This window comes from Hydractinia symbiolongicarpus, chromosome 8 (genome assembly GCF_029227915.1).
Source record: "Hydractinia symbiolongicarpus strain clone_291-10 chromosome 8, HSymV2.1, whole genome shotgun sequence".
NCBI lineage: Eukaryota > Metazoa > Cnidaria > Hydrozoa > Anthoathecata > Hydractiniidae > Hydractinia > Hydractinia symbiolongicarpus.
The window spans coordinates 8907056-8919477 of NC_079882.1; positions in this window are offsets into that span (position 1 = coordinate 8907056).

Sequence of the window (12422 nt, forward strand, 5' to 3'; positions counted from 1 at the left end):
GAGAAGATTACGCTCTGAATACAAAATTCATCACCCCCACAAGTCAAGGCCTAACGTCGGAAGGTCTGACCAAGCTGAGTGAAAGTATTAGAGTATATGTAGTCTTGTTATTGGGGTCTCAAGCAGGGGCCAAGGCATCTCTTCTAGGGTCCGGTGCAGACAATTATACAGCAAGGCAGATCCTATCGCAAAAATTTGAAGCCATGGTACAACGCCAGGAGAATGTAGGCCATGACATTACGGAATTCCAGAAGGTGCTTCAATATGCTCGGACATCGGTGAATTTCGCCGTTATGCCCGGCGTGTGCATGTTGCCTTCCGACATGAACCTGCGAAAAACCAGCATGAGGATACCAAGACCGTTATGATCATAACAGGGGTGGGGATCATCATTGCCTATATATGGCTTAAAAAATAGGTCCATTTCCTGATATAGAGCACGACAAACCCGACAGCAGCCGCGATGGCCATGTACAGATGCTTGGCGGCGTATTCAACAAAGGTTGCCGCTACCCTGAAAAGAAGGAGACTATGGTACCCATAATCCCGGGTAATGCAACACCTGTCTTACCTGCCAGGTATTTCAAGAACTTTCCGAGACTTTCAAGCTGTTTCTCTACAAACCCGTTCCCTGCGGCACCTCCTCCTGTAACGGATAGCACGATGGTTGAAATCAATAGGTCAATAGCATAGACTATACCGGCTATGGCTATACCCTGCTCTTTGAAGAGCATCTTGAAGAGCATTTCAAGCAGGGACGTGTCATCTCCGGCAATTTTCATCAACGTTTCCTTGATGACCTTCAACTGGCTGTAAATCTGGAAGGAAAGCTATGGGCATTCTGCGCAGCCTCTTTCAAATCGTTCCATTTTTCAATTTTTTCCACAAGATTTGCTATTTCCCTCTCAAGATTAGCTCTTTTTTCTTTGTCTACCGTGGCCTTCTGCCTCTCGAGTCTTTTCGCCTCGTTATCCGCCTTGTTGATCTATCATACAAGATTATCTTGCTTTTCAAGATTTTCAAGTTACCCCTTATAGTCTGTGCTTCCCTTCCACCCTAAACTCGTCGTAAGGTATAACAATACGCCTCCCCAGCCTCGGATCCCGGCTAAGACGTTCGTAGAGCTGGCGTTGATGGAAGTTTTTGCGTATCATCGGGTTATGAATGCATTCGGAAAGACTCTGGATCCATACGCAGAGACGAAGCAGCTTTTCGGAATGAAGACCTCTATGTTGATATTCCCAACATGCCTCAGAATGATGTAATTTTTCCGGGTAGTTTCAAGCTTCTGTTTGACCTGACACTGACAGGGAGCAATCCAAAGCGTACCATAGTAATCTACGCATAACGTTGGACGGCGAGGAAGTACAAAATATATCTGATTATAATACCCTGGCAGTATACCGTTATCTCTGGCTACTCAAGTTCGATCGGGACAACAACCTCATCTTAGACGGCATCAACCTGAACGATGGGACTATCAGGGCTCTGTAAGTCAAAACTAGCGACCAGGTTGGGACGTATGAGGAAAAGGCGATTGTTGCCGCGTACGGCAACACCTTCTATATACCCTTGGGCAGGATTGACAAGAGATCTCCCCATTTATCCGGCGGACCTCCATGACAGGCTGCAGTTTGTAATACATTTTGCGGCTTATGGTGACGTCATCAAAGATGCGGAGACAGCAACCTCGGGAAGCACGGCAGCCAAGGAGGCTGATTCTAAGTATAAAATTAAGAACATCAAGCTTGAATTTGACAAGATTACCCATGAAGGTCTGGCAAGTGCCATGATGTCAAGGTATGCAAGGTTAGCACCACCTTATAAGAGAAAAATACATAGCAAGGTAGTCACGATGAAAAAGGCTGACACCTCATATAATCTCCAGCTAAATAACCCGGCCAAAAGTCTCAAAGGTGTCTTGCTACTCTTTATAGACCCTGGAAAAGTGAAGCCCTTTGCCGGTGTCAATGAAGTCTTCTACAACCCCAAGATTGAGAGGATAAGCGTGACGGTTGAAGGGGAACCTAACGAGTTCTACTCACATGCCATGCTCCCAAAAGACCACATCGAACAGATTTTCAATATTTTCGGTGCACACGATAGCAATGTCACAATTGGCCAATTTCTTAACGAGAGGTATGCGTTGTTCATCGATTTTCGAGCTTCCTCCAATGATACCCTGCATGGTAGTGGAAGGACCCTGCAACGCCTTAGTGATGGCATCACGTTGCATATGACAAAAAAGGCTGATGGAAATGGGGAATTTAGATGCTACGTGTACTATTGCTTCAAGACGCTTAATTAAACATCTTAGATCGTAGATTTTATAACGTTTTAGTAAGCTTGCGGGACATGGAGAAGCGGAACGGAAGAGACATGATAAAGCCATGGAGCAACTACAGGCAGCCCAAGCAAAGTGGGTACAAGATCTACAAGCCAAATTGGACTGGTTTGCAAAACAAAGGGAGATGCAGCTCAAGGCTGGTAAGAGTCTGAGAGAGTTGGACGACGATATGTACAAATACTTCATCGTTTCAAGCGAGAAGGCCCCACAATTGAAAGATTTTTACACCCCTTCAAAGGAGCAACATGATGGGGAACTCAAATTCATCGTTTATTGCCTACTGGTATCTGTAAGAACGTGCGTTTTTAAAATTTATAATAAAGTCAAAAGCATCACATATCGTTACAGAGGAAGAATTTTACTACATGCCAGAACACCTGTGGACAGGCCGCAAGGCTATAAAACTGCTTGCAAAGGGGAGTGCCCTCCCCAAAAAGAAGGTTACTTATTGGCTGCCTCGCCAACTGTTATTTCTCAGGTAAATCAAAGGTCCAAAACGTATCGATTATCCGCATTTCACAATTACAACACCCAACGGAATGCACCAGTTCGATTTACTATACATGCTCCATGATCGACTGTATAGCAATACGTATAAATACATCCTGACAGGTAATGACGTAGGTATAAGGTAGCAAGACTTCTAAGTACGAAGAAAGATATTGAAGTCGCTGACATGTTGAAGGACATCTACAAGGCGGGACCGTTACACTACCCGGTAATCTTCCAGTGTGACAACGGTATCGAATTCAAATGATGTAACCAAGCTACTAGAAGGCAAAGGTGTTGAGATTAAGTGGTCCACTACAAATATCATCATACATTCACGGCTTTCGTAGAGTCCTACAATATGGTACTCGCGTCAAGACTCTTTAAGCCTCAGGATGCGCAAGAGTTGGCTTTTGATGAGACTAGTAGCATTTGGGTCAAACACCTATACACTATCGTCAAAAGCCTCAACAATACCAAGACTGTCATAAACATGAAACCTAACAAGGCGATCAAGCTGGATGAGATACCACTCGCAAAAAGCGAGGAATATCCCGAAAGGAAACCCCTACCTGAGGATGGATTGTATTTCTACCTCCTACAACCCGGGGAGGAGCACAGTGACTCGAAAAGACGCGCCACTGACGCCTGGTGGAGCAGGAAAATGTATAGGTTGGACCGTATTGTAACAGGTAGTACCTGAAAGAAAGACGGTCCTGATCGCAGCTTCGTCTCGGAAGAGTACCAGAGTATGTTCAGGTACCGCTGGAGGTTATCAAAGAATGGTAAAATGCTTTCACGAGTTTCTCTAGGTCATCCAAATATATTTCGTCATCTTCGTCATCCTCTTCAATCGGTTCCCTTACATAGTCCAAAGGATGTTGGGTGTAGAACGGGTACCCATAGACGATGCCTTTGATGACATTAGGTTCATTATCCAAATTAATATCGACTAGACGGCTATCTCGTATCGGAAAGTTGAGTATATTGTGATATCAGCAAAATCCGTTAGCTTCAAATCCTTATCCTTGACGATCTGGTAGCAGAGTGCCCATAGTTGTTCTCCTTGGCCTCAACGATATAGAGACCTAGACGTTCAATATCATTCTCGAGATCATTATCGATCTCGTTTCTCGCAAATGTTGCCCATGCTTTTTCGCCTGATGCTACCCTGTGTAAAAGGTCTTCGTCTGTGAGGTATTCAAAACCTTCGTAGTATACTCCACCTCGATACCTAAGATTTTTCCAGGCAGGTAGAGCAATAACTGGTCACTGATCCTACCTTTATACAGCAATTTAGCACAGGTGCCTGAATATTGTAGTTGATTGTAAATTGATTCCTTTGTAGATAGGCTTCCATCTTTTTGATATTTTCATTACCTTTTAACATACAGCCAAAAGTGTCGAAAAGGTGTATTCAATAGGGAGGGGCTGGGAACCCACCACTTTTGAATACAATTAGAGTAGTGAAAATTAGCGCCTGCCTACGACATATTAATGTCAAACATTCCCTCGAATAGATCTCGTGTATCACGTCGGGTAACGTGAAGTGATTTAGGTAACAATTCTCGGTGCCTAGGGTATCGTCTCTGAATCGGCACCAGGCATGTACGGCATTGGGGTCGTCGCATTCCAGTTTCCTTACAGTCATCTCGGGGTATATCTTCCCTAACGTGCTTATCCTTGCACCGAGTTGCCTACGCTGGCATTGGATCATATAGTGCTTATGTATACCTTTTTTCCATGCTCTTGAGGATCGTTTTTATCAACCACACATAGCACGGTATCATATTGATATCGGTGTGGAGCATGCCTATGCCGTAGTTCCGAGTTGTCTTTCTCAAGAACACTAAATTTTTCATCCCTATTCTCAAGCTCATCCCCGGGTGCCAGGAGTTGGTTTTCCCTATCCTCAATTTCATCGCCGAGTAAGGCCAGGGCCCCATCTCTGTCCTCCAGGGCCTGGCGATGCTCTTTAATTACATTTTGTAATTTTTGGTCACCTGCCCTGGCCAGCCATTTGATGACTCCCACAGCCTTAGGCTTTCTTGACCTACGCACAATTTCCAAGGCGCCCTCGAGCGTGACAAAGACCTCGTCCCCATTTTTCACTCCTCCTCGCATACCTGATCGGGGGCCCATGGGAGATGCCTCATTAGACATGCCTACTATTTTGGACCTGGTAGATATGAACGATAAAGGTATCGTCATATTTATAACCTTTTCAATACCCAGAAGCCGTCCCAAATCGGCGCGTTTAAACATAGGTTGATCTTGGTTGTTGGATAGTCTCTCGATGGATCCTGTGTTGAACATAACTTGTGACTACATCTTTCTAATATATCAACGCAAGCCAGATGATTTCAACATGGTCATGAAAATCAATTTTAATACCCATAAAAGAGTATTAAAATTAGTGCACATTTAAGTCATTCCGCGAGCTCTAGGAGGCGTTCATGCGTGTAATGCTCACCAAGCCTAAAATGTCTCACACGCTCCGGGTTTACCTCTATACATCTGCGTTCTCGAAGCCAATTATAATGGACGATAGCATTTGGTATCTCTGCCAGTACCACAATTTCACCCTTGGGGTAGTCAACAAGCTTATTCCGAATCTTCTGGGCAACGTACCCCCGTTGACCGCAAATGGCAAGGTATTGGAAGGGATCGTCGTTATTCTTCTGGATAATGACCATGCTATTATCCCTTCCAGGATCTTCGAAGTGGCGCACGGCAGGTTGCTGTAGCTCCTCAATTTCATCCCCCAACATCACGATGTGACTATCTCTATCCTCAATTTCATCATTGAGAAAGGCCATGGCATTCTCCTTATCCTCGAGGGCTTGACGCTGCTCCTTGAGTTCATCCTGTAATTTTTCCACCCCCTTACCGGCCAACCATTTTGTTAAAGCCACGGCCTTAAGCTTTCTTGACCTGACGGTAATTTCCAACGCCACGTCTAATGTGACGAATATGTCATGCCGTTTTTTCACTCCTTCCGGCATACCTGAACAACTGTACCCGCCGGGTACAGTTCCCTGTATACCCTCTAGTTCTCCCCTTGATATTGTCATATGGCGATAAAGACCATACTTCCTAGCATTCGGAATACACAGGAATCTCTCGAGATCAGCACGCTTGAACAGGGGCTGATTTTGTTTATTGAACAAGAACTCAATCGATCCTGCGGGTATTGCGTTGAATGAGGCGAGCCGTGAAGATATTTTCTAATATATCAGCGTAGGCCGGAGGATTTCAATATGGTCATTTTAATACCCTATAAGCCTAGGATGTTCTAATCTCACATATAGGCATGCATGCTTGGATTTTTTAAGCTCGGCTTTAATATCATCCCAGTCGGGGATCAAGTTCATCTCCTTGTCGATTAGTCTGTGGATACCACAAAAACAACTGCTTTTTCTGCCTCCTCACGTTTTTGGGTAAGGCAGTATATGACTGCGTGAGTAGCACAAACTATGTATGCGGTGCCTACCACTGATAGCAAGCTCAAGTAGTGATTATCGACGCTTATCGAGGCTTTTATCGGCTATGACGTCGTCAATCACAAACAACGTGTTCTCTCCTGCGAACAATGAGGATAATTTGCTATCCATTCAAATAACTGCTCCTTAGGATCAATCAGAAACACATATTTGTCACGCCAGAGCGAGGCCCTCTCTAAATAAGTTGTATTCCACCACAAGGTAGGGCATAAAGTTATGATATTGTGATAGTAGTGTCTGTATTCATTTTCGAGGAGGTCCAAAAACACGCTGTGTCTTGCCACAAGTAGTACGGCCTGTGAAGATTACTGTATGGGGGTCTTTTACTGTAATTAACATTTTATTTCAATAATTCGACCACTTTCTGTCTTAAATTTTGGGGTATATGGCAGCACATGCGGAGCAAATCCATACACCTCCATGATTGTTCACCAAAGACCCCCGACAGGCAGGGCATAGCTTGGTATTTCGAGCCAAGTATTTGATGGGTTATGGGGGATATGTTAATTTTCCCTGCAGACATCGCAGTACCTTGCGGTACCTTTTGACCAGCAGTGCCTTTTCCGGGTCCTCTCCGATTAGTTCAGTACACTGAGGTATAATGTAGGTAATTCTCATCCTGTTTGAACCCTCTAATTTCACTATCAATACAAGGGGCTGTATTTCGTATTCGATAACATGGTCCTTGCATTTGGTACACCGCCTCGCCTTAGCTTTGGACAGGCAGTCTATACAGGTCTTGGTTCAACTATTACCCATGATTTTAAACTTGTCCGGGGGAAGCAGTTTCTTGCATCCTCTACAGCGTTTGTTCACCATCTAGTATTGAGATGTACGTCCGATGTAATGCCTTAGCGACATCAGTAAGCGTGTGGAGACTTCCATGTTTCCTGATACCTGAAAGGTGTTTTGTGGTGTACATGCAACTCGAAGTTCTCCCAGGTATAACCTTCGGAAATATGGGCCTGAATATGGTCCTGTTATATTATTATCAATTCGTGTAGGTGCTGCATATAGATGCAGCGTCTGAGGATCAAGATCAAGGCATGGGATGCATGTACTTGTAGTTTCACCATTGCCCCTGATCTTGAGCTGGTTTAGAAAAAGGGATTTTGAACACTTGGAACATTTTTTTTGTCTCTTTCATAATTCTATATCTCCAGAAGATATAGAAACTTTACCATGGGGTCTATTCCGTAATGTATCGACTGCCCTTCGACATGTTTTCACTTGCCCACATGGGTTGAGTGTTGGTATAGTGAAGTCTTTTCGCCACCTCATCAAGCGATGGAGCATCCCCATTTTCTTGATACCCGAGTGGTTTTTTGTGATCGAGATGCCACTCTCCATAATTGCCCCAGTCCATACCCTCGACAAACTGGGCCTCAATATGGGCCCGCAGCGTAGCCATGTCGCACCCAAGGTACCCCTGAGAACTAAGCTCCTTGTTTTCCTTCAAAGCATGGTGGGTTTGGCTTTTTACAACGTTAGCGATCCATCATCCACCATTCATGTCCATCAGGGCTGCAGGTGGGACATATTGCTCTCCTTTTATTCATGCTCGCATATTTCTCCACCCCACAGTCTTTACAGCGAGATCTTATTCTACCATGCGCACTGCAGATACCTCACCTTCACAGTCCCTACACCAGAATCTTATCATACCATGATAGCTGCATATTTCTCTACCCCCGCAGTCTTTGCATTGTGATCTTCGCCTTTCATGTTCACAAATCTCACTTCCTCCACAGTCCTTACAGCGAGATGTTCGCCTTTCATGTTCACAAATCTCACTTCTCCCGCATTCTTTACACTTGGATCTCTGCCTTTGATGGGGGCACCTATTACGATGCCTTGACGCCCTGCTAGCATCGAGGCATTTGATGCAAATTTTTGCCCGTTGACCATTTCCCTTGATCATGAAATTTTCCAAGGATAAAAGTGTTTACAGTTAGAACACTTACATTTCCCTCCCATATTGATTTCTATTTGTCTCTACAACAAATAGAAACTTTACTATACGCTCATTTTGGCTTTGGCACGATACTCGCGAGTAACCACCCTTTCTTTACAGCTATTTCACGACTCGCTCTCCCTGCGGCGAAGTACGCCACCATCTTGAGGACATCGTTTGTATCCATTTTTGTAGAAGGGCGTGAAATACCCAGGAACGTTTTACCTGCTAGGGCATAGGCAAATGTGAAACTAAGGTCTACGACGGTCTCATACAGCATAACTAGGATCTCCTTCTCTTAGGGGTTACGTGGCTTGTTGCCATTTATTAAGGTCATTTTTTAGAAAATTCATTGCATCCTAAAAATATCGATATTTGACTGAGTTTTGACCTGTTGCCAAGGCTCTGGATGGGTCGCCGGCTTGTTAGTTTCTATCCCACCCATGCCAAATTTATACCAGACGCATACTCCTATCGGCACTATGGCTAAATTCCCGATTCCATAAAGGTATACATCCGTTGACTTGCTGGAACCTGTCGCAGGTTCTTTATCATCCTGTGAAGGTTCTTTGCCCACGTTCTTCTTTAGGTTGGCCTTGTTCCTCCTGTTCCATTCCGCAAGTCTCTTGCCGGCTGTTACACGACCCTCGTTCTTCCTGGTTATGACTCTCTCCTCTTATTTTTGTTCCTCTTCACTCATTTTATTATAGCAGCACCTCATCCGCCTGCTCCACCTTCTTCTCCGCGTTCTCTTACTTCATGCTCATATGCCTCGCAGTATGGCCCGCCACGAGAAGCGGGGCCAAACACCTCCCGATAGGGCAGTGCACAAGGATTCCCAAATCTGTCATGGATTTATTATTACTTGATATTACTTGATTATAGCATCTTCCTGGATATCTCGACGCAATTTATCTACGCTGTCTATATCTACAAGGTTTCCAATAATGCTAGCATACAGGCTAATAACATGGGTAGACAATGCTCTGGCTGTTTTCTCCCCTTTCTCCTGAAGCTCACGTTGTACGTACTCGGCATGTACTTTTTCTGCCGCCTCGTCGGGGGCCTTGCCAATGGAGCCATCTGTGCATTTTTTTGGGTAGTAAGTGACCCTTGCCTTTGCGTAGGGCTTCTTTCAACACCTGACACTTATCCATAGGCTTTTCAATATTTTCATATTCTGCAGAGGCATTGTCAAAGACTTGTGCAATATCAGACACTTTATTAGTAGTCGTTTATAACGAAAAAGTATGTAAGCTATCATGGCATAGGGTAGGAGTATAACTATATACAAAGACACCTCCATTTTATTCCCCTCTAGACGTTAGGCGGTAATGGCCACGGGCAATCGTTGTAATTTGATCTTGCTGCACGATCCGTTTATCGTCCTCCCTGTTGAGTGCTAGCTTGTTCACCTCTTGCGTGTATACCTTATGACCCTTGTGTTGAATTAAAACCTGGCTCTTGTAGATGTCAACGCCCTCTTCCAGTCATCGCCGATAGTCATCAAAGATAATGGAGTTTTTAGTCATACATCTTTTGACGCCCTTGGCTTTTCGATCACCGCCTTCTTTGGTAAGGCTCTTGTATGCTTGGCCCTCAGTGTTATAAACTCGGTCATGATTTTACCACCTAATTCTTTCTTCATGAGTCCTACCACCTTCTTGTTTTTCCCTATAGGAAGAGGCGTCCCATCATTAGGATTATAGGCACTTGTGTCAAAGCGTGTCTCGACATCCTGCGCAATATCCCTATAAAAGTCCTCCGTTCGTATATGGTAAACGAAACTGTCTGTATCCATGTAGAGCTGTATTTTAGAACCATATTTTGGTTGCATGAAATCATAGTGAAACTCCATGATTAGCTTCCACATGTCCAATATCGCCTGACCAATGTATACCGGCTTATTCATTTTAACCTCAGTCTTGCCCGTTTCAACGCCTACTAGGTTTTTACTAAACCGGGGCTTCCACCCTTGAAATTTGGCTTCGTGAGGAGTTTCGTATACTTATCCTCGTTGGTAACCAGCTAGATGTTGTGGTGGTTGCGTATATTTTCCATGGTCTTGCAGAACACGCTTAAATTCATAAGCTTGTAAAAGTCCTTCTCGAACTCGTTTTTAGTATCCGTTCTCAGCCTAGTGTTGTGATCGATGTATCCCTTCAACCACGCTTTCTGGTTAAACCGGATGACCCTGCGTACTTTCTTCAATTCAAGCCCATCTTATAAAGCCTCGTGAAGGGTCCTTATAAGAACCACATATCTATGCTTGTCCTCCAAATTCAACACCAGTTTCTCCACCCTATGGACCTTCGGGCGTTCAGGTAGGAACGGCAACTCGTTATGTTTGTCGTGTAGTCCCCCCGGGTAATCGATATCAACCTCCAGGATATACCCATGCCTATTGTCCTCAACGAGCTTCCCGATCCGCCTTTCAGTAAAGGCCTCAACGTTTGACACCCATTTGAAGCCATCTGTTGGCAGGTCTTGACGCACCGCCCATCCATACAGGTTGTTGGCGTCGAGGTACTGTAGGTGAGAGGATTCAACCCCCGGATCGTACTGGTTTCCCATGTACTTATTATTTGCTTTGACATACCGGTGTACAGCTTGGGTTATACCTCCTCTTATACCCTTTTTGAACATCAGGAGCATGTCGGGGTCTGTGAGGAGCTCTAGCCTTTTACCTGTAAATTTCAGTGTTGCTTTCCAGGCGATACCTGGTGCACTGTAACAATGGGCGGGATCAAGCTTGTAGTTTGTCAAGCACACGTCCCGAAACGTCTCGAATACGTCGGCCAACAAAAGGACGTCTATGGTCAGGTATATGTCATGGTAGTCATCCATAGTAACATTATCATCCTCTGGGGTAATGACATTCCATACCTCTTTTGCATAGGCATAATCCCTGTCGTTGATGCCCTTCATATTGAGCTCGCTGTGGAAGGCCTTCATTGGAGGTAGCTCCAACTCCTCAAATCGCTGCCATCCATCCATGTACTCGTAGGGGTACACGCCTTTTCTCAGCATCAGCCTGAAGATATAATCTTTGTCCATAAATTTGTCCATGGATGGTACATTTGCCTTTACCTGGTCCTTATGAAGCTGCTTTGTGGTATTTGAGTCGCAATTTTATTTATAAATATCATACTGGTGTACGGCCTGGGTTATACCTCCTCGGATACCTTTTTCGAACATCAATAACATGTCGAGGTCCGTAAGGAGTTCTAGCTTGATCCCGGTAAATTTCAGGGCTGCCTTTAATGCCAACCCGGGTGCGGAGTAGAAATGGGAGGGATCAAGGCTGCAATTGTCCAAGCAGACGCCTTGAAATGTCTCGAATACGTCGGCCAACAAAAGGACGTCTATGGTCAGGTATATGTCATGGTAGTCCCCCATGGTGACGTTATCATCCTCTGGGGTAATGACATCCCATACCTCTTTTGCATAGGCATAATCCCTGTCGTTGATGCCCTTCATATTGAGCTCGCTGTGGAAGGCCTTCATTGGAGGTAGCTCCAACTCCTCAAATCGCTGCCATCCATCCATGTATTCATAGGGGTACACGCCTTTTCTCAGCATCAGCCTGAAGGTATCATCTTTGTCGACGAACTTTGCCATGGATGGTACATTTGCCTTTACCTGGTCCCGATGAAGCTCCTTCGTGGTATTTGATTCGCAATTTTTACACCAAAACTTTGCCATGTATTCGGCGTCTATGCCCTGGAATTCAAGGCAGGTATCTGCACACTGGTGGCATTTTATACCAGCGGCGTTCGTACCAATGAGGTTGCTTGCCAATTTGTCTAACGAGGATGCCATAAATCGACAGGAATCTATGAACCTAATCTCAATTGTCTTGTACTTTTCCCCATCACCACATCCCAAAACCTCCAAGGGGTACCTTGATTTTGACGTTGAAACTGATTTTCGACATTCTCTGCTATGCAACCAATGTCCTGAGTGTCATATTTTTCACCTAATTCCCCCATAAAGATACCCCGATAGGTTGTGGAATATCACAAGTATATGGCTGGGTAACTTGTATTTGATGTTGCAGCGTTTATGGGCTGCACCCCTATATTGCTCAGTATAGTGACAATGATCCCTAACTTTGCGGTTATTCTTG